Consider the following 27,839-nt stretch of genomic DNA (forward strand, 5'->3'; position numbering starts at 1 on the left):
GATTTGGAAGATGATTTCTAAAATTAGTAAAAAAAAAAAAAAAAAAAGGAAGTAGTTCTTATAAGCTGAAACTAAACTTCTTTTAAGACAAAAAGGTTGCTGCTCTTAAGTCCCAGGTGAAGACTTTCATGAGTTAGGGTCAGTTTCAATAGGACATATTTCCCTCAACAACTCTTAAAGATATCTTTTTTAAAGTGACTGACTTGGTGTACAATCAAGCTTGTCCTCTGTCTGAAACATTTAGAGCAATGATTACACTTGTATGGCTTCTCCCCTGCATGAATTCTTAAAAGAGTCACAAGGTTTGGCTTCTGTGTAAAGGTTTTCCCACAGTAACTGCATTTAAAAGGCTTCTCTTTAGTGTGAGTTCTCAGGTGCAAAGTAAGAGCTGTCAGTTGAAAAAAACGCTTTCCCACAACTCTCACATCTATGAGGTTTTTCACCTGTATGAGTTGTCACATGTCTTTTAAGACTGCATCTATGACGAAAATTCTTGCCACACTCTAGGCATTTATAAGTTTCAACTTCAGAATGTCTTTTTTGATGCGCTCTAAGGTATACCTGTCGAGGGAATTGCTTTTTACATACAGTGCCCTCATAGGGTCTCTCCCCTGTGTGAAGTCCTTGGGGTCTAGAAAGGTCTGAAATACGAAGGAAACTTTCCCCACATTCAGGGCACTTGTGAAATTCTTTGCCTGAATGGGATTTCTCGTTCCCCAAAACTTTTGAATTCTGAGCTAAAGAGTCTACACTCTGAGAATTATGGGGTTTCCTCCTGGACACTTTTGTTCATAGGGACTAGGATTGAGAGCTTCTTCCAGGTTAGAGACCTCAGGTTTTTCTCGAGAAAGTAGCTCTCGTCATCTATAAGCTTTGTGAAATCTGAGTGTACATCATCTGGGTGGATTTCATGTTGATATTTCAAGTGTTTGTAATATTTTTGTGAAATGGGGTCATGGATAGGGGTACCCTCTACGGTAAAAATAAATGAAAATGTATCCTCTAGTTTTATCTGTTTTGAAGGATTTTCTTCATTTTCTCTCTCGAGATGATAGCCTAAAAGAAAAACAGAAATTGCAGATGCCATCAGGTAGAAAGTGAGGGAGTAACATGTATTGCGTTAACCTCTAGTGGAAAGATAGGAACTCCTAGAGAGTATCTCAAAGAGCTTGACCCTGAAAAAGGCTGAACTTTTCTTTGCTTCTTTCTCCGGTGTTTAATGGACAATTTCTTACCTGTCTGAGAGTCAAGAAAGTGTGTCACTTCTCTGGAATTGTGTAAATCCTTCTCCAATGAGTATTCACCGTTGTCCAATGGGAATCTCATGTTAGGATTTTGAATTGGATAGCCTGGTGAAAATAAAAATGGACAGTCTTGAATGCATAGCTTTAAAATTCAACGAAAAATCAAAAGGCAATATGTTTATGTTTACTGAAAGCTTATCGTGGGTAGTACTTGCATCTAAGTATACTTCATTTAATCTTTTCTTTACTTTCTTTCTTTTTTTGAATGGGCAGGCAAACTAGGAATGAAACTGGGGTCTCCGGCATGGCAAGTGAGAACTCTGCCTGCTGTTCATTGCATCTTTATTGTACTTATGACGAAAGTACTCTTATTTTTCCTTAATAGTACTTATGAGGTTGGTACCTTGTTTGCCGTGATCTTTTTGAAATGTTCAGAAGCATAACCATCCATAAATGCTCTAACTATGTTCACGTTTCCAAGATCTATTTGGCACTTTTAAACTAAATACCGACAATATTTGCTAAAGTTTACCATATGCAAGCATTTTAATGAAAAGATGAATAATAGATGTTCTCCAGCCTGTAAAATTTCAGACATGTGATTATGATACAGATGGTGGGTGCATCTCCTATTTTGATGGTAACTAATACAACCAGTTAAAATGGATTGCGTTAAATGCTAAAAATGACACATAAACAGAGCACGATGCTTGTACAGAGTCGAGTGCCCCAGTTTTAGGTTGGAGGTGGGAGTCAATTGCAGTGTGTGTTGCCACAGTTCATGAAGCAGCGCCAAGTTGTTCTAACAACTGGTATGTGGGATTGAACAAGTAAGGGCATTTATATTTCAACATTACTAAAACATAGCAGCAATAAAGATCAGTTAGGCCCATCCATGGCTCACAGGATAACCCATCATTAATCATTTATATGCTGTGGGCTTACAACTATAATATGGTTGGCTTGAGAGGCAAACATTAATATGTAATTAAGAAACGATTTGCTGAGACAGGATAAGTCAAACCTATGACAGTTGCAAGAGTAGATAAATACACTAGCACTCATATGATTTGGAAGATGATTTCTAAAATTAGTAAAAAAAAAGAGGTTGTTCTTATAAGTTCATACAAAACTTCTTTCAAGACAAAAAGGTTGCTGTGGTTAAGTGCTATGTGAAGACTTTCATGAGTTAATGTCAGTTTCAATAGGACATATTTCCCTCAACAACTCTTAAAGATATCTTTTTTAAAGTGACTGACTTGGTGTACAATCACGCCTGTCCTCTGTCTGAAACATTTAGAACAATGATTACACTTGTATGTCTTCTCCCCTGTATGAATTCTCAAATGAGTCACAAGGCTTGGCTTCTGTGTAAAGGTTTTCCCACAGTAACTGCATTTAAAAGGCTTCTCTTTAGTGTGGGTTCTCTGGTGCAAAGTAAGAGCTGTCAGTTGAAAAAACTTTTCCCACAACTCTCATATCTATGAGGTTTTTCACCTGTATGAGTTGTCACATGTCTTTTAAGACTGCATCTATGATGAAAATTCTTGCCACACTCTAGGCATGTATAAGTTTCAACTTCAGAATGTCTTTTTTGATGCGCTCTAAGGTATGCCTGTCGAGCGAATTCTTTTTACATACAGTGCACTCATAGGGTCTCTCCCCTGTGTGAAGTCGTTGGTGTCTAGAAAGGTCTGAAATATAAAGGAAACTTCCCCACATTCAGGGCACTTGTGAAGTTCTAGCCTGAATGGGATTTCTGGTTCCCCAAAACTTGTGAATTCTGAGCAAAACAGTCTACACTCTGAGAATTAAGGGGTTTCACACCTCGACACTTTTGTACACGGAGACTAGATTTGAGAGCTTCTTCCAGGTTAGAGACCTCAGGTTTTTCTCCTAGAAAGTAGCTCTGATCATCTACAAGCTTTGTGAAATCTGAGTGTAGATCGTCTGGGTGGATTTCATGTTGATATTTCAAGTGTTTGTAATATTTTTGTGAAATGGGGTCATGGATAGGGGTACCCTCTAAGGTAAAAATAAGAAATATGTATCCTCTAGCTTTATCTGTTTTGAAGTATTTTCTTCATTTTCTCTCTCGAGATGAAAGCCTAAAAGAAAAACAGAAATTGCAGATGCCATCAGGTAGAAAGTGAGTGAGTTACATGTATTGGGTTAACCTCTAGTGGAAAGATAGGAACTCCTAGAGAGTATCTCAAAGAGCTTGACCCTGAATAAGGCTGAACTTTTCTTTGCTTCTTTCTCTGGTGTTTAATGGACAATTTCTTACCTGTCTGAGAGTCAAGAAAGTGTGTCACTTCTCTGGAATTCTGTAAATCCTTCTCCAATGAGTATTCACCGTTGTCTAATGGGAAGCTCAAGTTAGGATTCTCAATTCGATATCCTGGTGAAAATAAAGACGGGAAGTAAGATAATGAGCCACCACGGGAGACTTCTGGTTGATTCCTTGGACTATTGCCCCTTCAACATCTAATAACTTCACAATTGCAATTACTTCACCTTAACTTCCCACATGCGTTTTATTTTTTGAAATACAGGAGCAAAACCAAAAATCAGGACTAGTTTCCTCTATTCTATGGAAGGAGTGTGAATCAATTCTACACTTAGATTAGTGTGCTGAATTATTTCTACATTTATTTAGAATATATATTTCCTGAGGTTAAGCCAAAACAAAGTTTGTCATGTTAAAACTGAAAAAACTTTACGTTAAAGAGCACCAAGGAAAGAAATGTAGAAGTGGGAGTAATGAAACTGCTTACTGGAATATTTTCATGTAAGAGAACCTCAAGTTAAAATGATAACTAAACAGGGTTGGCAACCAGCAAGACCTGTCTTTATATGTTTGTTTCACCTGAAGACTATGGTGATTTTTCTTAAATTAGCCTGCATAATTGCCAACGAGTGCTCTGATTATCAATCTAGAAAAAACAAAGATAATTTCCCACCAGTCACTCTCCCCTCGTGTCTTACACCATCCCTCTCCTCATTGAGACCAGATGAGTCTTATACCCTCTTTTCCAAATCCCTTCTGCATCTCTGGAAAAGTTTACTGGTCTGAAATGAAATAGTGGTTGGAAAATGCTAATTTTAGGACCTACTTTTGTAGGGAAATATTTATACATTAATATTATTCACTAATATCAGCAAGTAAGTTTGGCTAATGTTATTCCAAGGGCAGTTTTTGACTTCCACACACTTTATCAAAACATAGGAAGTGGAGTAAAATACATTATTTCATAGTTTCACGGACAAAAGGTAATATATTAGATTTCCAGGAAAATAAAATGAATTACAGAGAAAGTACTCTTACATTCACTGTTTTGTTAATGCTTGGATTTCAAAGCTAAGCATTGGATGGAAGAGGACCGTGCTTCAGGTAAAGTAAGACTAGAGGTCATAGATGAAAGAAAGCTGCCATCTAGTAAAAGTGTGAGAGAATTGAATCATGGGACAGTGGAAATTATCAAAGTATTAGGGTGGCAGAAACTGGGAGGCGTAGAATATCCCATTATGACAGACACAGCAAAACACAGTCCAGAGCTACAGGAACTGTCCATATGGCTATTCCCATCCCTCACAGTATGGATATGAAGCAAGTGATGCTGTAGATTTAATTGAACACCCACTGGAAAATCAGACCCACAGAACTGCGCCTTGGGTGAAAGATTAGGTATAAGACCGCGTCAATGATGAAAAGTAGCCCTAGAGTCAGAATCTATGAGAAATAAGACCAGGAGTATCCTTCCTGGGAAGCAGCGTCTCATGGATTTCTCATAAGCTTCTGCCCTCAGGTCCATGTGCTATACTCAGGACAGCACATGTCCTGTCAAAGAAGGACATCAGACAAACTCAAAGAAGCCTGAGAACTTTCTACCTTAGTTCTTCTGTCCCAGCTTCCATAGAGCCTGGCCACAAATTGGGTGCATCAGGGCAGTGCCATGCCCTAGATGCATAGAACATGTGCCCAAACTTGAGCTTCTAATGGATGTTAACCTAAGGTACTTTTCAGTTCTATGCTAATCTACTCAGTGTTGCCTGCGTGACATTCGGTTCCATGGGCATCAGGTATATCCCAGCCTCAACTCCCTGGACTATTAAAGCCCTACTCCTGAAACTACACTGATTTCCAATCCCCTACTTATACTCCCAGCACTTATCAACTAGGCTACTTTCTATTGCCCTTTGAACAATCTCACACTTTTCTGACCCCAGTATCTGTATGCTACTATTATACACTGAATAAAGTACCATCACTATACACTCTCAAACATTAGGGACTCCCAAATTAATAGGCTAAGCCCTTGATCTTGAGGCTTGCTCTTATGAAACTTATTTCTGTAATGGAGAAGCTAAGAATACCTATAATTATGTGTAAGAGTGACTCCCAGAGAACGCTGTTGTTGCTCAGATGTGGTCACTCACTCTCTAAGCACAACTCTCCAAGTAAAATCATTACCCTCCTCCCTACATGGGACATGATGTCCAGGGGTGTGAGTCTCTCTGGCAACGTGGGATTGACAATGCCTACATGACCAAAACAGGGAAAAGAAATGTAACAAAACAAGGTATCAGTGGCTAAGAGATTTCAAATCAAGTCGAGTGGCTATTCTGGACATTACTCCTGTGCAAGCTTCAGCTAGATATTGCTGACTGCCATGGTATGCCGAGCCCCAACCTGTAAACCTTAAGGAATATCCAGGGATATATCAGAGACTCGTCTTACAAATGTTTCACTCAATACGTTTATTTTTCTGAAACCTAAAGCCTCCAGATGGTTCCTAGGCCCGATAAACCAGGAGTTACCAGTCTCTAGAAGAACATCATCCAGTTGGATGCCCCTACCCCATAATGTCAACAGCCCTTTTCAACATGAAGAAGTTAGAATGGACATTGTCCCAATATTTCTAAAGATTGTGAGAAGGATCAAAGGAGGAGTTGCAATAGAGATGACAGGATTTTTTAAATGAGTGTGGCTGCTGAATCATTTAAATGATAATTCCTTTCAGTCTCCAGGGTCTTGGAGCAGTTAGAGGGAAATACCTGAATTTGTGGAACTGTAACCTATGCCAAATGCTGAGATTTGTTCTATAACTCCTTATTAAAATGTACTTTGAAATTTACCGCTTTTTTGTATATATGTTCTATTTTACAATTAAAAAAATGTTTGAAAATACCATCACTAAAGTATAATCAAGGAACACTCCTTAGATGGTGTTTACAGGGTGGTGCGACGGTGGCCCAGTGGTAGAATTCTCACTGCCATGCTGGAGGCCCCGGTTCGATTCCTGGTACCTGCCCATGCAACAAATAAAAGGTGTTTGCAGATGTTCGTCCAACTTCTGCCTGCCAATATGGTGAAAATAGCCATGGTTCTTCTCATAAGAGAAAGATGAAACGGTTTGATGATAATACGCAGTATCATCAAACAGACAAATCATCTGACAGACATCTAGACAGGGACACTCTCATACACTGTGGTGGGTGCGTATGCTGGTACAATACTTTTGGAGGACAATTTGACAATATCTACTTAATTCTCAATGCATTGGCCAACTAATCAATTGATCCCCCTTCTAGCATTTGACCCTATCGACACATGCACCTAGAAGGATACTCACTGCATGTTTTATAGCTTAGTTCCAGGATTTTAGGTTTAATATTGAATGACAGTCAGAAGCGAAATCTCCATGTGTACTTCTGCCAGCGAGGCTCTTCTCATTAGCCTCTATGTCAGCCAGTCTGTGTTGGCCCAATAACCACTGCAGTGACAAGTTATTTTTACAGCAGCAGAGGTAAGAGAATTTATTTGCTCGTCAGAAGATAAAAATGAGGGCCTCAAAGATGGAAGCCAAAGCCCCTTTCCTGACATTCAATAATATTTTCTGTCTTTCACTCAAAACATCCACTAGAATATTAGTTTTCCAGTGATGATAATGCGTTGCCCAGGGTATACACTGCTTGACTTAATAAATGGAAGGAAAGAAAGAAAACACTAGCAGAAACATGGAAGCATGGGGTGTGTGACTTTTAAAATATATTCACAAATTCTTTGCTGTTCCTCACTTCAGGAGGTAAACCTTAATTCTCCTTCCATTACATGTTTTTGGGACTCAGTAATTCTCTCCTAATGAACCGAATATGGAAGAAGTGATGTCGTATTGGGACTCGGCTATAAAAGGCACTGCTGCTACGTCATTTGTCTCCCTTGGATTGCTGGCTTTGGGAGAAGGTGTGCGCTATGTCGTTGAGGACACTAGAGCAATTTATGGAAGGGCCCTCACACCAAGGCACTGAGACCTCCTGCCAACATCAGAGTGGAGAGCCAACTTCTGAATGGCTGCCCCAACCTAGTTAATCTTTCAGATGACTGCAGAACCTACTGTTCTCATGACAGTAAACAAGTTGCCTCTACTTTATAAAAATGTAGAAGCCTTAAACTAACGTTTGAGTAATTTATTATGCAGCAATAGATATCTAATACCAGAAGGGAAGAAGCAATCTGAGTTGAACAGAGAAGGTGCTTTGACTATGAATATCCCCGCCCCCGCAACATGCTCAGGTAATATCTTTAACATAATTCCATTAACAGAGACTCTGTGCCATTAAGTTGCCAATGGGCCATGAAAAAAAACACACTGGGTATTTGGATAGCTTACCATACATCACTTACTCCAGCAGGATAATCTGAAGAAATTAAAGCTACAAGAGTCTTCTGATACTTTTCAGACAGCACTTGTTCTCTCTCTATTCTGCTTTAAAATATTTTTTAACTTTTTAATCGTATAGTACAATATATATACAAAGCAAAGAAACAAAAAAAGCGATAGTTTTCAAAGCGCTATTCCACAAGTAGTTACAGGACATATCCCAGAATTTGTCATGGGCTACTATATGATTCTCTTGCATTTTTCCCTTCACCTGCTCCAGAATATAGGAGGCTAGAAGGCTCAGATTTTTTTTATCATCACAATCGATTTTTTTTCTTTTTCTGAGAAAAATAACCTATATATATACAAAAAAGGCAATAAGTTTCAAAGCACAGCACCACAATTGGTTGTACAACATACTTCAGAATTCGGTATGGGTTACAATACTGGAGACTAAAAGAAATATCAATACAATGATTCAGCAATCATATTCATTTGTCAAACCCTAACTTCTCTGCATAATTCCACTATCAACTTTGATCTTTCTACCACTTTTTAGGGGTATTTGGACTATGCTCATTCTACCTTTTTCATGTGAGAAGGGCTGTCAATAAGAGGTTGGGAGATGGAACTTGCTGGTGTTCTGGAAAGGCTGGCCCTTTTAGGTTTCAGGACTTATCTGGTCCAGGGACCCATCTGGAAGTGGTAGGTTTCTGGAATGTTACCCTAATGTATGGAACCTTTGTAGAATCTTATATATTGCCCTAGGTGTTCTTTAGGATTGGCTGGAATGGTCCTGGTTGGGGTTTGGCAAGTTATGATAGGTACCAACGTCTAACTGAAGTTTGAGTAAGAGTGATCTCTAGAGTAGCCTCTAGACTCTACTTGAACTCTCGCAGCCACTGATACCTTATTTGTAATACTTCTTTTCCCCCTTTTGGTCAGGATGGCATTGTTGATCCCACAGTGCCATGGCCAGGCTCATCCCTGGGAGTCATCTTCCATGTCACCAGACAGACTTTCACCCTTGGATGTCATGTCTCACGTAGGGGAGGGGGCATCAATTTCACTTACAGAGTTGGGATTAGAGAGAGTGAAGCCACATCTGAGCACCAAAAGAGGTCCTCCAGAAGTAACTCTTAGGCATACCTATAGGTGGTCTAAGCTTCTCTGCTGCCTACATAAGCGTCACAAGAGGAAGCCTCAGGATCAAGGGCATGGCCTATTGATTTGGGTGTCCCTAAAGTCTGACACAGTATCAGGGGATTCCCTGTTGGTAAGGTTTAATAGTTCCATATTTATCTCCTATCGCTCAAGGGACTTTGCCATTACTTTTTGATTATCTGCTTACTATAATCTAGGATGTATTCAGGCATTGCATTAACCTATACGGGATTAAAGGACCTCTTTCTTATTCTGGGCTTCCTGTGTTTCTATTGTTCAAATGAGCTATACAGATAGGTTGAGTTAGATTATGCGCTACAGAAAATTTCAGTTCCAGACCAAATAAACCTTTCTTCCTATGGTCTTAAAGAGTATGTGTGGGTCTAAAATATAGACAATGTCTTCCTTACCCCTATGTTCTGAATACGTTAACACCAACCTGATTGGCTTTCGTTCTTATCTCTGAATATCAGGTTATAACTATATAAAACAGCCTCTCAAAATCTAGAAACAATAATTACCACTCGGGACTTAATGTGTCTGCTCTAAAAGCTTACAATCCAGGCCCCTCTTTACTTACAAACATTTTCTAAAGGACACCATACCATTGTTGTTCTTTTGTTTCTGGCTCATTTTGCTTCACCAAATGTCCCACCACATGCTCATTCACACTGTTGCATGCCTCACGACTTCATTTCCTTTTGTAGAAGCACAACCTTCATTCATAAGTACACACCATCGTTCACCAATGTACTTCTCCCTTCAGTGCATGCTTCAGCCACCTGCACTCATTAGGCATCATATATAGTGCCCGAGTCCACAGTCCATCAAAATTCTCAATTTTAGATAATTTCATTGTTCCCAAGCGAAAGAAAACCAATGAACACACGCTTACTAAATAGGAAAACTAAACCTCCTAACTCTTGTCCCTCATCCCATTATTTACCTCTGCTATTGCTGTGGTAGCGCTGATGGTTTCCTTCTGAAAACAGTCCATAGCATGCAATAGCAGTTTCCCCCCTGTACCTTGGACTTCAACTCTCTTTGTATACACGAATCATACTTTTGCAAGAAGTAATTCTTGCAAAAACAAATTTATATTTCTAGCATTAATCAGTGGGACAGGTAGATCTATACAATCGCTTTCAAACTTGTTCTTCTGCAATACGGTAACATTACTTATGGACGCACTAGAGAACCACCTTCACATCCATCTATTCCCTTACACTGGAGTTCAACCTCATTAGATAACCGTTCATCCATCTCTACCTTCTATGTATCTCTAAGTCCCCTATATTCTGTATTAAAAGCCTCTGATTCTGTTTTTATGATGGTCATAAAAGTGGAATCATCCAGTTTCTATCCTTTAGTGTCTGCCTTATTTCATTCAGCATTATGTCCTCAAGGCTCATCCATCTTGTCATGTGCTTCAAGAAGTCATTTCGTCTTACTGCTGCATAATATTCCAACGTATGTATATACCACATTGTGTTGACCCACTCGTCCGTTGATGGGCATTTGGTTTGCTTCCATCTTTTGGCGATAGTGAACAATGCTGCTATGAATAATGCTGCAGCGCAGGTATAGGCACAGGTTGGGAATGTTAAGTTGGGGTTTGTGAACGTGGGCGCCCAGTGGCCATGGTGTGGTGGTAGTTGTGGGAGTGCACAGGTCTGGGGGGCATAGCCGTGGTGGATGCTGGTGTAGGGCATGGGGCCCTTTGTGCGCCCGTGTAGAGCTGTGACAGCAGGTCAGCATTATGCCTTCGTGGAGAGGGGCAGATGTGACCTGACTTCACAGGTTATCTCTTTCTCAGAGCTGGAAAGTGTGACTGAAGACCGTGCGCATGCACAGGTCTAGGAGTGCTGGAAACTAATATTCCCAGAGCTGAAGGATGTGATTGGGGGTGCAGGCGCATGCGCGGGTCTAGGAGTACCCTAAACTGACTCGCAGAGATCCAGGGGAGGCGGGGTGAGGCTCTGAGCCTCTATGGGTGGGGGATGGGTGTAAAGTGGGTATGAAGGTATGTGCTGTCAGTTTTATGCACTGGCAATAGCCTGCAGGCTACGGCGAGAGGGGGGCGGTAGTGCTCAGGAGGGGTGCAGGAGAGGTGGATTGGGCTGCACTTGGGATGGGGGTGTGGGGCAGGCATGCGCGCTGGGGGTTGGTGGGGCAGGGGCACTTGGAGAGTAGGGAGTGGGGGCGGGTGACAGGGTTCACATCTGTGGGGTGTGAGGTGAGTCGTGGGTTGGAGGGCGGTGATGGCAAGGGTAGCCTGCTCAAGGAACACGGCCTGGCTTACTTGCTAGTCTCCCTGTCTGTGCACTTCCGCAGGCTCCGCGCCTCTGCGCCTTCACTCCAGCTTTCTGCTTCTCAGTTCCTCAGCCTCTGCAACCAGGGCTCCCACATATGGTGCAGAAAGCTCTCCCAGGTCAGCTGCACTCTTGAATTGCCCTCTCAGTCACCTTCCCATCCCTTCTCTAACTTTTTCTGTGGAGCAGGCCTGAACTCGAGTTACCCTTTTAGGCCATCTCCCTGGAACTCCTTCTGCTTTAAATTTTCATTGCGTATATTCTTCACCATCAGAAAGATAAAAATTTGACGTTTTGCATAGACGTTTATGGTGAAACCTTACCAACTGAGATGAAAAAGCAAATACTTCACACTGAAAACATGTCCCAGTTTCATTATAGTACTTTTGAACCCCACATTTTCAAAAGCATAATGTATTTTATATTTTTAGGATTAGCACTTCTGTTGATTTCTAATGACTACAGACATTTTGATATTACTGCATATCTGTAGCAAGCAGAAGTGTCCAGTTGAGTTCCCACGAGGTTTCCTTTCTTTGTTTTAAACTAATGTCTTTCATAGATTATTTTCTGTTGCACAAATGGAATTCTTCACAGGTTGCATTACATTCAGCTCAGTTCCTTTTCCTAGTCAGCTGTTTAGTTAGGCAAGGGTATTTCCTAGTATTCGTATTTTATAGGCTTCCTGCTAGTAATCCCTTCAAACTCTTGAACGTGTTTTCTCTTCCTTTTTGATGCTCCCATTACCTAATATCTTAAGTTTTCACCCTGCAGCATTTCAGCGATCTTGTTTCTAACTTACTAAGTGTTCCTGTATATAAGGAGGACAGCAATACTCTTAATTTAAAAGCATAACCTCCTATGGCTAGATCTCTGTATATTTATCCAATCTTTGAATGCTAATTCATTATTTTAACACACCATAGACCCTAATATTACAGATTTCTTGAATTACCTCTATTAACTCTTGTCTTTCCTATCTCTATTGGAACCTTTCACAGTGAGAGGAGTCTAACTATAGGAAATGTTTGTACAGATGATTGTTAATGTGCTTCACATGCTCTCATTTCTCAGGAATATATATTTCTTCATACAATGTCTTGCTCCCAACAAAGGGATAAAAGGATTTAGCTTAGGTTTTTTGTTCATCAGTATGCAAATCCTTTAGTTATTTACTAATGGAGGATGTTTCCAAGATATATTTTTACCATGGTCCTTTTAGCAGGCAGGTATACACCTACATACATACATACATATATACATGCATACATACATACATACATGCATACATCTGTCTATCTATGCACACACACACACACACACACACACACAGTCATTCCATATATAGCAAACAACTTAGCTTTCAGCTGACAGGAAACATAATCTAGTAATTTGTCCCATTATTTCAAAAAAATTTTTTCCATTCTACCACTATTCTATGCTTTCCATTCACTCTATATCACAAGAGATTCATTTACCACATCAAAGAAATGGTCATTTAAAAACACAGTAGTAGTTGAAGTCATTATGTAATAATGGAACAGTAAGTCTTACAGCATTTTGCAAAGCATAAAAATCAGTTTAAACCACAATGACAAAGGGGCCATCCATTATCACTCTCCAAACAGTATTTTTTACGTGTTTAATTAAGTCCTTCTTACTCTCACTTGTGTATGAAATACATGAAATTCCCCCATGCTTTGTTGAGTGAAGTATAAAATCAAGATTCATGTTGGTGTCTGGCATCATGTGTGATCTTTATACGTGGCACTGTTGCTAATCAGTCAATGTGGAGAATTGTAACGCACATGCAGAAAAATTTATATTAAAGGTTACCACCTGAGATCTTCCACTTGTTGCAGGCAAAAATATGGGGTTTTAAAAACTCTTAAATACACTATGAAATGTAGGCTCTGTAAAGATTGGAATATCAATGGTAACATTTTAGACAATTCCCCTTTGATTATAGTATCTGTAAATAGGTACCTGTTGGATTTTCCTCTTTATTACCTCTATTTAAAAACAAGAGAGACTTCTGGAGAAGATGGTAGCTTAGTAAGACACGCGGATCTTAGTTTCTCCTCCAGAACAGCTACTAGGGGAGTAGAAACGATACAGAACAGCTCCCGGAGCCACGACAGAGATCAAAAAGACAGCGTACCCCATCCTAGAATGGCTGACTGGCTGGGAGAACCCGCTCTGGTGAGATCGTTGAGGGGCGCAGGCTTCCCCAGGCGGGGCGGCAAGCAGCCGGCGTCCCTCCCTTCCTCCTTCCCGGGCCAGTTGGGAGAAGTGGACAGGCGGTCCCCTCAAGCCGCGGTGTCTGGCGACCCCCCCACGTGCAGCCCCCCGGACCAACTGGGAGAATTGGATAGGAGATCCCCAGGCCACGGAGAACGGTGACCGGGGTCCCTTCCAGACATGTGACTTTCCGGTCCGGTTGGGAACGGTGCACTTTCCCGGGCCGCAGCGGCTGGCACACTCCCGCCACGCTTGGCACCCCGGGCTGACTAGGAGATTCAGATGGGCACTCTCCGGGGCTGTGGCGGCCGGCGCCCCTCCCTGCGTTCGGATCCCCGGGCCGGCTGGCACTCTTCCAAGCCGCTTCGGCTGGCAAACCTCCCCCACTGCGAGAGTTTTCCAAAGTTAAAGGAGCCACAGCAGCTTTCACTGGTGGGACCCACAGACAAACGTGTGCCATGAGCGCCACCTACTGGGCAGGATGAGAAAAACAGACCCCACAGATTTCACAGAAAAATCTTTCAACCTGCAGGGTCCAACACCCAGGGAAATATGACTAAATGCCCAGACGCCAGCAGAAGATAATGGATCACGTTCAGAAAATTGAAAATATGGCCCAGTCAAAGGAGCAAACCAATAGTTCAAAGGAGATACAGGAGCTGAGACGACTAATGCTGAATATATGAACAGAAATGGAAAACCTCTTCAAAAACGAAATCGATAAATTGAGGGAGGACTGAAGAAGACATGGGCTGAACAAAAAGAAAAAATAGAAAAACTGAAAAAACAAATCACAGAACTTGTGGGAGTGAAGGACAAAGTAGAAAAGATGGAAAAAACAATGAATACCTACAATGGTAGATTTAAAGAGACAGAAGCTAGAATTAGTGAATTGGAGAATGGAACATCTGAATTCCAAAAAAAAAACAGAAACTATAGGGAAAAGAATGGAAAAATTTGAACAGGGGATCAGGGAACTCAAGGACAATATGAACCACACAAATATACATGTTGTGGGTGTCCCAGAAGGAGAAGAGAAGGGAAAAGGAGGAGAAAAACTAATGGAAGAAATTATCACGGAAAATTTCCCAACTCTTATGAAAGACCTAAAATTACAGATCCAAGAAGTGCAGCACATCCCAAAGAGAATAGACCCAAATAGGCATTCTCCAAGACACTTACTATTTAGAATGTCAGAGGTCAAAGAGAAAGAGAGGATCTTGAAAACAGCGAGAGAGAAGCAATCCATCACATACAAGGGAAACCCAATAAGATTATGTGTAGATTTCTCAGCAGAAACCATGGAAGCTAGAAGACAGTGGGATGATATATTTAAATTACTAAAAGAGGAAAACTGCCAACCAAGACTCCTATATCCAGCAAACTTGTCCTTCAAAAATGAGGGAGAAATTAAAACATTCTCAGACAAAAAGTCACTGAGAGAATTTGTGACCAAGAGACCAGCTCTGCAAGAAATACTAAAGGGAGCACTAGAGTCAGATACGAAAAGACAGAAGAGAGAGGTATGGAGAAGAGTGTAGAAAGAAGGAAAATCAGATATGATATATATAATACAAAAGGCAAAATGGTAGAGGAAAATATTATCCAAACAGTAATAACACTAAATGTTAATGGACTGAATTCCCCAATCAAAAGACATAGACTGGCAGAATGGATTAAAAAACAGGATCCTTCTATATGCTGTCTACAAGAAACACATCTTAGACCCAAAGAAAAACATAGGTTGAAAGTGAAAGGTTGGGAAAAGATATTTCATGCAAATAACAACGAGAAAAGAGCAGGAGTGGCTATACTAATATCCAACAAATTACACTTCAAATGTAAAACAGTTAAAAGAGACAAAGAAGGACACTATCTACTAATAAAAGGAAAAATTAAACAAGAAGACAAAACAATCATAAATATTTATGCACCGAACCAGAATGCCCGAAAATATGTGAGGAATACACTGCAAACACTGAAAAGGGAAATAGACACATATACCATAATAGTTGGAGACTTCAATTCACCACTCTCATCAATGGACAGAACATCTAGACAGAGGATCAATAAAGAAATAGAGAATCTGAATATTACTATAAATGAGCTAGACTTAACAGACATTTATAGGACATTACATCCCACAACAGCAGGATACACCTTTTTCTCAAGTGCCCATGGATCACTCTGAAAGATAGACCATATGCTGGGTCACAAAGCAAGTCTTAACAAATTTAAAAAGATTGAAATCATACACAACACTTTCTCGAATCATAAAGGAATGAAGTTGGAAATCAATAATAGGCGGAGTGCCAGAAAATTCACAAATACATGGAGGCTCAACAACACACTCTTAAGCAACGAGTGGGTCAAAAAAGAAATTGCAAGAGAAATTAGTAAATACCTCGAGGCAAATGAAAACGAAAACACAACATATCAAAACTTATGGGACGCAGCAAAGGCAGTGCTAAGAGGGAAATTTATTGCCCTAAATGCCTATATCAGAAAAGAAGAAAAGGCAAAATTGCAGGAATTAACTGTCCACTTGGAAGAACTGGAGAAAGAACAGCAAATGAATCCCAAAACAAGCAAAAAGAAAGAAATAACAAAGATTAGAGCAGAAATAAATGAAATTGAAAACATGAAAACAATAGAGAAAATCAATAAGACCAGAAGTTGGTTCTATGAGAAAATCAATAAGATTGATGGGCCCCTAGCAAGACTGACAAAAAGAAGAAGAGAGAGGATGCAAACAAATAAGCTCAGAAATGGGAGAGGAGACATAACTACTGACCCCACAGAAATAAACGAGGTAATAACAGGATACTCTGAACAACTTTACGCTAATAAATACAACAATTTAGATGAAATGGACGGGTTCCTGGAAAGACATGAACAACCAACTTTGACTCAGGAAAAAATAGATGACCTCAACAAACTAATCACAAGTAAAGAAATTGAATCAGTCATTCAAAAGCTTCCTAAAAAGAAAAGTCTATGACCAGACGGCTTCACATGTGAATTCTATCAAACATTCCAGAAAGAATTAGTACCAACTCTCCTCAAACTCTTCAAAAAAATCGAAGTGGAGGGAAAACTACCTAATTCATTCTATGAAGCCAACATCACCCTCATACCAAAACCAGGCAAAGATATTACAAAAAAAGAAAACTACAGACCAATCTCTCTAATGAATATAGATGTAAAAATCCTCAGTAAAATTCTAGCAATTCGCATCCAACAACACATTAAAAGAATTATACATCATGACCAAGTAGGATTCATCCCAGGTATGCAAGGATGGTTCAACATAAGAAAATCAATTAATGTAATACACCATATCAACAAATCAAGGCAGAAAATTCACATGATCATCTCAATTGATGCAGAGAAGGCATTTGACAAGGTTCAACATCCTTTCCTGTTGAAAACACTTCAAAAGATAGGAATACAAGGGAACTTCCTTAAAATGATAGAGGGAATATATGAAAAACCCACAGCTAATATCATCCTCAATGGGGAAAAATTGAAAACTTACCCCCTAAGATCAGGAACAAGACAAGGATGTCCATTATCACCACTATTATTCAACATTGTGTTGGAGGTTCTAGCCAGAGCAATTAGACAAGAAAAAGAAATACAAGGTATCAAAATTGGAAAGGAAGAAGTAAAACTATCACTGTTTGCAGATGATATGATACTATACGTCGAAAACCCGGGAAAAGCCACAACAAAACTACGAGAGCTAATAAATGAGTACAGCAAAGTAGCAGGTTACAAGATCAACACTCAAAAATCTGTAGCATTTCTATACACTAGTAATGAACAAGCTGAGGGGGAAATCAAGAAACGAATCCCATTTACAATTGCAACTAAAAGAATAAAATACCTGGGAATAAACTTAACTAAAGAGACAAAAAACCTATATAAAGAAAACTACAAAAAACTGCTAAAAGCAATCACAGAAGACCTAAATAGATGGAAGGGCATACCGTGTTCATGGACTGGAAGACTAAATATAGTTAAGATGTCAATCCTACCTAAATTGATCTACAGATTCAATGCAATACCAATCAAAATCCCAACAACTTATTTTTCAGAAATAGAAAAACCAATAAGCAAATTTATCTGGAAGGGCAGGGTGCCCCGAATTGCTAAAAACATCTTGAGGAAAAAAAACGAAACTGGAAGTCTCGCGCTGCCGGACTTTAAGGCATATTATGAAGCCACAGTGGTCAAAACAGCATGGTATTGGCATAAAGATAGATATATCGACCAATGGAATCGAATAGAGTGCTCAGATATAGACCCTCTCATCCATGGACATTTGATCTTTGATAAGGCAGTCAAGCCAACTCACCTGGGACAGAACAGTCTCTTCAATAAATGGTGCCTAGAGAACTGGATATCCATACGCAATAGAATGAAAGAAGACCCGTATCTCACAACCTACACAAAAGTTAACTCAAAAAGGATCAAAGATCTAAACATTAGGTCTAGGACCATAAAACAGTTAGAGGAAAATGTAGGGAGATATGTTATGAAACTTACAATTGGAAACGGTTTTATGGACCTTAAACCTAAAGCAGGAGCACTGAAGAAGGAAATAAATAAATGGGAGCTCCTCAAAATTAAACACTTTTGTGCATCAAAGAACTTCATCAAGAAAGTAGAAAGACAGCCTACACAATGGGAGACAATATTTGGAAATGACATATCAGATAAAGGTCTAGTATCCAGAATTTATGAAGAGATTGTCCAACTCAACAACAAAAAGACAGCCAACCCAATTACAAAATGGGAAAAAGACTTGAACAGACACCTCTCAGAAGAGGAAATACAAATGGCCAAAAGGCACATGAAGAGATGCTCAATGTCCCTGGCCATTAGAGAAATGCAAATCAAAACCACAATGAGATATCATCTCACACCCACCAGAATGGCCATTATCAACAAAACAGAAAATGACAAGTGCTGGAGAGGATGCGGAGAAAGAGGCACACTTATCCACTGTGGGTGGGAATGTCAAATGGTGCAACCACTGTGGAAGGCAGTTTGGCGGTTCCTCAAAAAGCTGAATATAGAATTGCCATAAGACCCAGCAATACCATTGCTAGGTATCTACTCAAAGGACTTAAGGGCAAAGACACAAACGGACATTTGCACACCAATGTTTATAGCAGCGTTATTTACAATTGCAAAGAGATGGAAACAGCCAAAATGTCCATCAACAGACGAGTGGCTAAACAAACTGTGGTATATACATACGATGGAATATTATGCAGCTTTAAGACAGAATAAACTTATGAAGCATGTAATAACATGGATGGACCTAGAGAACATTATGCTGAGTGAGTCTAGCCAAAAACTAAAGGACAAATACTGTATGGTCCCACCAATGTGAACCGACATGCGAGAATAAACTTGGAACATGTCATTGGTAACAGAGTCCAGCAGGAGTTAGAAACAGGGTAAGATAATGGGTAATTGGAGCTGAAGGGATACAGACTGTGCAACAGGACTAGATACAAAAACTCACAAATGGACAGCATAATAATACCTAATTGTAAAGTAATCATGTTAAAACACTGAATGAAGCTGCCTCTGAGCTATAGGTGTTTTAATTTTGTCTGACTGTTTGTTTGTCTTTTTTTTGTACTATTATTATTATTTTTATTTTTTTCTCTATATTAACATTCTATATCTTTTTCTGTTGTTTTGCTAGTTCTTCTTCTAAAACGATGCAAATGTACTAAGAAATGATGATCATGCATCTATGTGATGATGTTAAGAATTACTGATTGCATATGTAGAATGGAATGATTTCTAAATGTTGGGTTAATTTCTTTTTTTTTCTTTAATTAATAAAAAAAGAAAAAAAGAAGAGAGATTCCATGCCTTTTTCATGGGCACCACTTGGTAAAGCAGGCTACAAAAAATGGCACCTGGACAGAATGATTAAATGCAGAAAGAGGGACAATTTTCTCGAAAAGCAGCTACCCTGTAATTTTAGGATGAGTATTCACATTCTATGGGGGCACTGGCATGTGCTGATAACATACAGTCCTGCAGTTAGGTGAGGAAGGGACGAAGCCATTCTCTCCAAGTACCAGGTGGAGTCTCACATGAGAGGTGAGAGGACTGACTGTGCCCTTCCCCATAGTCTGCCTGGCACCAGCAGAAAAGAGATGGCTCTCAGAATGAAAAGCAGCAGGGATGGGAACAGCCTTAGGGAACCATCAGAGCTAGAATTGATCTAGGCTTCCAGTGCAAACAGGTCACAGTACCTGGGGTATCAGTTCTCAAGTGGCTCGTTTCGAATGTAAGGAACTCAGGCAAGGTCCCCGAAAGGTTTAACAAATCTTTAAATTCATACAATGATCTTGCGTGACATGATGTCTCCCAGGGTCTGCCCTTTGGTCCTTGTGCTTTCTCACTGGATACACTCCTGGTTTGATCTCAACTCCCCTCAAGACTTCAGTGACCATCTATAAACCTTTGACTTGCAAATGCCTATCTCAAACCCTGATCTCTCAAATTCCAAATTGGCCACTTCCATCTCAAGACTTATAAGCGCTTCAAAAAACACCACGTTTCAATTTAAACTCACCTTCACCAAGCAAACCTGCTCCTCCTCCAGTGTTCTCTGTTTCAGTGAAGAATACACCCTTTACCCTGTTTGCTGGCCAGAAACTCTGGATACCATCCTTAACCCTTTCTTCCTCCTCATTCCAACACCCAATCGATCACCCAGTTCGATCATTTCTACCTCCTAAATAATTTGTGAATCAGACCTTTTCTCTCCATCTTCACTGCCATGATCCTACTTTTAAAAACCGTCCTCTCTCACGTGGAGGATTACAGCAAACTCCTAACTAGTGTCCCTCTTTCCAGTCTTACTCACTCATATCACAGCCAGACTGAACTTCTAAAATGCAATTCTGTGGATATCTACGCCCTATGTAAGAACCACCAATGGCTCCCCAGAGCCCTGGTAAGAAGGCACAAATTTCTCAACAGGCTGAAAAAGTTTCTCATGATCCAGGCCTCTGCTTCTCTCTGCAGGCTCTTCGTTTGCCAGCCCCCTTCATCTCCTTCTCAACTGCCACTCACACGGCAAGTTGGAGGGACATGCTCTTGGTTCTTCAAATGCGCCCACTCTCTCTACCTCGGAGACTCCGTGCACACTATCTCTTCTGCCCAGTGCCCTCTCCCTTCTCCACTGCCTCTGCTCACCAGGCAGACTACAGCTCATCACATGGGTTAGAAACTAGATCTCCCCTTCCTCCGGGAAGTCTTCCCTCTCAGTCAAAGGCTGGTTAGGTGGTCCCCCAGGCCAATCCCACAGTGTTCTGCTCCCTCTGTCACATCTTTGTACAGATCACTATTTACATATCTGAACCCTCCATAGTATTATAAGCTCCAGGAAAGCAGGGACTGTATACTATCGAACCCCAGTTTCAGGCACAGTGCCTGGCTATTAACGGGTGTCCGTATTTATTTGTTGAGTGAATAAAATTAGGATGTGGGAAGGGAAAAATTTGCTAAACTCCAGCAATGCGCTAATTATGGATGGCTCAGAAACTGTTATTGTACCCTAGATTCTTTCCGACTTATTTTTCACTTTTTTATGTCTCTTTTGTTCTCTTGCTATTTCATTGTCTCTTGAAAGTGCCACCCTGCTGCACCTGTGCCTGGGAATAAGCGGGATGTTTGTGGACACACTTGGCCTCTTTCTAAAAGATTAGCAAGGAGGAGCACATTGATAACAATCTAAGAAAACCCCAATAGGCAGTGAAAAACAGAGGCACCCAAGATCTTTCTCTAACTGGGCTTTTCTCTCTAGTGCTAACCCCTGTAGGTTATTGTGCAGTGATTCTAACAACTTAATGTTCATCTCTGGAAGAACTAGGTAAAAATGCACTGCAGGTTGGAGTTTTACAGAGAAGGTAAGTTTGACAAATGAGCATGATTGCTGAATCGATTATGTTGATATTTCTTTTAGTTCCCAGTGTCTTAGAGAAGTTAGAAGTAAAAACCTAAAATTGTGGAACTGTAACCCCATCAAACTCTGAAATCTGTTCTACAACCAATTGTGCTGTGCTTTGAAATGTATTGCTTTTTTGTACGTAGGTTATTTTTCACAACAAAGAAAAGAAGGAAAATCAAACGAACACAAAAATAAGAATTGTGTTCCGTAGAATGTTGGCTTGAAGGTTGATTTCAAGATCTTTTTTGGTAATTTAAACATGTAAACTAGGCAGGAAGTGTTTTTGTTTAAGGAAAAAGGGAATACTTTTCCCCTTGAAGTAAAATAACTGATTGATGCAGAAAGTTGTAGAAGACGTGCTGGAAGGGATTTTTATTGGTTCTGGTTAAGTTGGGTAAGATTTTATAGTTGTATAACATTTTAATAGTTTTCTTATCAGATGTATGTTCATGTAAAACATGGATTAAATTTTCACTCTGTTAAAATGAGAATGTTTTCTTGGATTATTTTTTTTTTGCTCTTAGTGAGAAGCTATAAAAGATTTTTAACCATCTGAGTAACCTGCCTAGACGACAAAGATTCTATGTCTTATCAGACTAATATCCTTATTGATATGTATGTTGACCACCTCCTTCCTTATTGTTTTAGAAAACGGCTCCTCACTCAAAAATATTATGCATTTTTAAAATCATGCTAACTCCTCTATTTACTTTTAAACTTTTGTGTCATCTTGATTAAAGACGATCTTAAAAAAAGCATATGCAGGGGAGTACATATAATATGATCCCCTTTATTTAAACAATAAAGATTACATGTTTGCTTAAAAAAATGCACCGCAGGTGACTCAAAATAGTCTGGTTACTGTACTATGAGAAATACCAATCTAGTTTAAGATTTAATAAGATAGACTATTTCTTTCTAATTTTGTAATTAGTTGCATCCCTTTTGATTGTTTAGAGTAGAGTGAATATTACTCAAAGTAATAAATTTCAAAGTTATCCCCAAAAAACAACCAAGGAAGACCCCAGGAATGATGGAAACCCCTCAGAACTGGCAACATTACATTTCATATCGATTCTATTTTCCAGGGAGAAATGAGTCATTATCCACAGCATCCATTTTCCCAAAGCTTCCCTGCGTGTCACAAGGGATCCAAAGTTCATTAGCTTACAGAGTGCCTAATCCCATTTGATCTAACTTGCTTTGTTCCGTGCTGTGCCTGAGAGCTTGCCCACTCCTGTGACTATTTATCAGGGCTAATAATTGGTGCTTCTAACTCGGACCACAGTGCCAACCGTTCAGAGTTCTTGTTCTCTCAAAACAGAAACAAAAGACGTGAAATCAAACCTTTGACTTACCAAATTCCAGGAAGGGCTGACATTCCCCAGCAGTACTGTAGTTCAGCTCCTGTGGCTCATCCTGTGGGATCCACTCCTCTGCCAGTGTGATATGCTGGGAAGGTCCCACAACCTGGATTGCAGAGGACTCCAGTTCGATGTGTGGTGGAGTATGGGCTGTTTCTACTGGTTGCTGCTCTTCTGAGAGTGTTTCTTTCTTGTGAGCCTGGGAGAAATGCGAGAAACCATCACTCTAACTTCTAGACCTGCACTACCCAGTAGAAATATAATGATATCCACGCCTGCAGTTGTAAATTTTTTAGTGTCCATAGGAAAAAATAAAACTGAAATGAGAAGTCACCCTTAACAGTATGTTTTATTTAACACGTTATATTCAAAATACCTTGATTTCAAACTCTGATCAAAACAAACAAACATTAATGAGATATTTCACACATATCATTGCATAAGGAGTCTTTGGAATTTGGTATACTTTTTCCACTAACAGCATGTCCCAATTTGGATGAGCCACACCTTACAGGCTCAAGAGCCACAGGTGGTTAGTGTCTACTGTATTGGGCAGCATAAGTCTAACACCGTAAGAATCTTATGTGACAAACAATACCAAGAAGAGAAAGGATGGAAAACTACAAATGACTTCTATGCTAGGGTAGGAAGGCATTTAGGAAGCTCCTGTTCAGGTAGGCCAAGTGCCTGGAATGGAACAGCTCCTGAGGAGCCCCAGCAACACACAGCCCTGGAGTGCCCTTCATGGCCACCCAGAAGCTCTTCCTAGTGTCTCCCAAAGATTCTCCCCTGTGCGCAGCTAAAGTACACCAAAACAGAGGGTCTGGTCCATGGTGGTGCTCAACAGGGGCCAGTGCCACCCTCTTGGGGTGCTCAGAATGCGATGGCATGTGGAGGTTATTTGAATTTGGAGGGCCAGACATGGGAGAGTAATTTACAAGGCAGAAATGTTCCACATCGTAAGCAACACTTGAGTGTCCCACTCAAACGTGCATGTAGGTGAAGAAAATGTCAGAACAGCACCCTGTTAGTCATAAAAATACAAAATATTTTCACATATTTTTAGACCAACTTGAATTTTCTAGGAATCCACTACTGTAAAAATCGAGGAAGACTATACTATAATTTGTTCAGAATTTTGGCAAGAGTTCAATCCCATTTTGGAAACTCCCATGACTAGCAGCAACACTGCTGTTAACATTTGACCTGTCTTAGTGTGAATTTCAGGCGGTTGCATTCACAACAACTCTATGAATAGAGGCAACTATCAGACCACTTCATTATGTTTTCAGGTACAATCAAGCCCAGACTTACATAAGATATATATCTCTTTTGTACGTACTGAAATACACATCTCTTCATGATAGATTGCTTTCCTCTAACTTTTTCCTCATATTCCAATTACACGCTATTTGGCACAGGGATTTGCAATCTTTTTCCAACAAGGCGCAGAAAGTCATATTTTAGCCTTTGCGGGCCACAACTGGTCAGTTGCATATCCTTTTTTTTTTTTCCTCATTAAAAATAAAAATGCAAGGGTAGTTCAGAGGCAGCATTCGCACCTGCCATGTGGGAGACTTGGGTTTAATTTGCGGCCCATGTACTTCCTCCCCCCAGAAAAAAGAAAAACAAACAGGAAAAACAAAATTCAACAAATGGTGCTGCAATAACAGGATAATCACATGGAAAAAGAATGAGATGTGACCCCTGCCAAACAGCATACAAAAAACATTTCTCTAAAAAGGTAAAAGCCATTATTAGCTCATGGGTTGTACGAAAGCAGGGGGTTGGCCAGATTTGGCCTGTAAAACACCAAGCATTTTATTTATCTTTTTACTTTATATATGTTGGTATATGGACTATGCTATCCATGAATGTTATTTTAGAACAGTAGGGGGGTCATTACAAAACATGTTATAGAATGGGGGTTGGGTCTGATAGAGCTGACAATCCCTGACTCATGTGCTGACTTCAGCAGAAGAAAACTATGAAATGTTGCTTTGGAGAAATCTTGCGGTTAAAGAATAATGCCAAGACAAAATATCTGATCTAGTCCCAGCTCTTGCTGTTTAATTGCCAACTTTTATCTCACCTGATTCTTCGAGATCTCAAGTTCTTCCTCTAAGTCTTCTATCAGTGACAAAATTCTTTCTCTATTCTCTGGGCTGTACAGCCTCACCCAGGTCTCTATCTTCGTGGGCAGAATATTTAGGAATTGCTCCAACACTAGAAGCTCTAAGATCTGTTCCTTGGAATGCATGTGTGGCTGCAGCCACTGAAAGCACAGCTCCCTCAGTTTGCTGAACGCGTCACGAGGCCCGGCTGCCTCTTTGTACTGGAACTGCCTGAAGCACTGACGGAAGACTTCATGGTCAGGGTCATACTCTTGAAGCATGGAGCCCTGGTTCAGGGAGGCCTGCATCGCACAACCTAGGATCACAGCCATCGCCTCCTTCCAGCAATTTAGAATTGATCTGGGAACTGAAGTCTGAGATTCCGATTCAAAGCCACCTACAGCTGAGAAGAGGAAAACATAAGAAGAAACAGCAGTGGTTAAGAGAGGGCCTTCTTATCTCCATTATCTCTTTTCCCCAATGTCTTATGGCAGCAGTTCTTATTATATTTTGCGGTTTTGAGAAGCTTGTGAAAGTGGCAAACTCACTCTCTAGAAAAATACATTTACACATCCAAATCTACATACGATCCCCAAAGGTTTACAATATCTTTACAATATCTTACAGATATCCAAGGATTTCATCATCCAGCCCCACCTGGCTACTTAATTTTCAAATTAATTGAAAATAAACATTTGCTTCCTCAGTCACACTACCATCATTGTAAATGCTCGGTCGCCATCATTGTGATAAGTTCTGACAGCTCTGTTCTAGAATTCCACCCAGCCCAGGAAAAGAACACCTGCCCTTAAATGTGCTGGCCTCTAATGCCATTTTCAATCCACTAAACACTGTTTAATGTTTCTGAGTACAGATAGACTCAAATGAAAAGGAGGAGGAATACTAATAAAAGTTTTGTTTTGTTCTTGGATGCAGGGATTTTTGCTTGTTTGTTTGTTTTCTTGCGGGGTGCAGAGTCGGGGAATCAAACCCGGGTCTCCGGCCTCGAAGGTGAACATTCTACCGCTAAACCACCGGCACACCCCTAACAAAACTTTTGAATAACCCTCAAGTCCCTTGGCTTGAACACCCCTTAGTAGCCTTAAATCAAATGGACTTTGGCTAGAGATTTGGTGAGAGCAGTCAAGCATCAATCCCTCATTCGTCTTACCACCGGTATGAGTACTTCCGCTACCGTCCCCGTTCCCCCTGCCTGCAGGACATTCCAAGTTTCTTTCCTCTGAGAAAAAACCACTGCCTAAGGCAGACTATCAGGAATCTGCTCTGCATCCGTAAAAATGGACAATTCTTGAGTTCATACTACATGCCAGGAACTGTTCTCGGCATCCTGCATACATTAGCTCATTTACTCCTCACTCAATTTTAGTAGGTGGGTACGAGTATGATCCCCTGAATGCAGTTGAGGGAACCGAGGTTTGAGTCTAAGCCACGTTGAATAATTTGCCCATGACTATAGAGCAAGTTAGAGAGCGAAACAGCTAATGAGCTTAGAATTTGCGGTCTCACGCAAATTCCATCCCTACAGCAATCAAAATGGTCTCAGCGGAGACTCCGAGACGGAGGACGCAGACACGCACATGTCTGTTAGGACCTAGAACCGCCCAAGCGTCTCTGGGCTCTCTATGTCTGCCTGCGGTCTCCTGGACTGGAAGAACGAAAATCAAACGCTCAGGCCTCTCTTCCCAGGAGTCACTGAAAATCGACCCTCTCTGCTCCCACCTCTGACTTGACTAAGAGGAGGCGAACTACAGCGATAGATTCGCCCACGCGTGCCGAGCCTGCTGGCGGCGCGACCCTCAGCAAGTTACTCAACTGCTCACCGTGCCGTCCCCTTAACAATAGAATAATAGCTTCTACTTTTAAAAATCTGCTGTTTAGATCCAGTTGCTAGGAAAGCACATCGCAGTGTGCCTGGCACAGTGCAAGCGTGGTTGTCGCGACTCATCATGGACGCTTATAGTCCCCGACACTCTGGGTTTCCTTCCATCGGCACTATCGAAAGAAAAGTTCCCTGCACGCAAATGCAAAGTTCCCTAACATTCCACCTGAACCCTTCATAGCCGGATGAAAAGTTCTCCTCCAATCTCCCGTGAGAAGCTCCCCTCGCGCCCCGAAGAGAAATTCCCCTCCAATCTCCCGTGAGAAGCTCCCCTCGCGCCCCGAAGAGAAATTCCCCTCCAATCTCCCGTGAGAAGCTCCCCTCGCGCCCCGAAGAGAAATTCCCCTCCAATCTCCCGTGAGAAGCTCCCCTCGCACCCCACTGAAAGTTCCCAAGAGGCTGGGGGTTTCCTCTCCCAACCATCCCTGTCGTGATCCCGCCGTCAGGGACCAAGGAATAAGGCGGTGCGTGAGCCACAGGGCACTTGGGGAAAGGTCAGAGGGACCTTCCTCGGAAAGTTCAAAATCTGGGTTCAGTCGAAGCCGAGGCGCAGGCTGTGGTCCCCCGCGCCCTTCCGCGACGTCGCGCTGCCCGCAGGGGCGTCCCGGCCCCAGAACCACCCGGGGAAGGCGCCGCGGGGAAGCCAGGACCGAGGCCGATGGGGGCCTCACCAAGGTCGCTCCTCCCCGGCTCGTCAGTCAGGACAGGGCTGCAGGTGGTCAGTGGGCGCAGCCCTGGAGGAGGAAGAGTCCAGCCAACGCGCGCCCTCTGGGCAGTGCCGGCCCCGCCCTCCGTCTGGTCCCTCGGGACTCACCTCCTCAGCTGCCGGCTCTGCCCAGCTCACC

General features: G+C 41.1%; 2 pseudogenes; both read right to left on the bottom strand.

The window, feature by feature from the left end:
* Positions 1-164: 164 nt before the first annotated feature.
* LOC143671739 (uncharacterized) lies at positions 165-1,789 on the bottom strand (annotated as a pseudogene).
* A 675-nt stretch (positions 1,790-2,464) lies between these two features.
* On the bottom strand, positions 2,465-27,792 carry LOC143670682 (zinc finger protein 449-like; annotated as a pseudogene).
* Positions 27,793-27,839: the final 47 nt, after the last annotated feature.

This window comes from Tamandua tetradactyla, chromosome X (assembly GCF_023851605.1).
Source record: "Tamandua tetradactyla isolate mTamTet1 chromosome X, mTamTet1.pri, whole genome shotgun sequence".
NCBI classification, from domain to species: domain Eukaryota; kingdom Metazoa; phylum Chordata; class Mammalia; order Pilosa; family Myrmecophagidae; genus Tamandua; species Tamandua tetradactyla.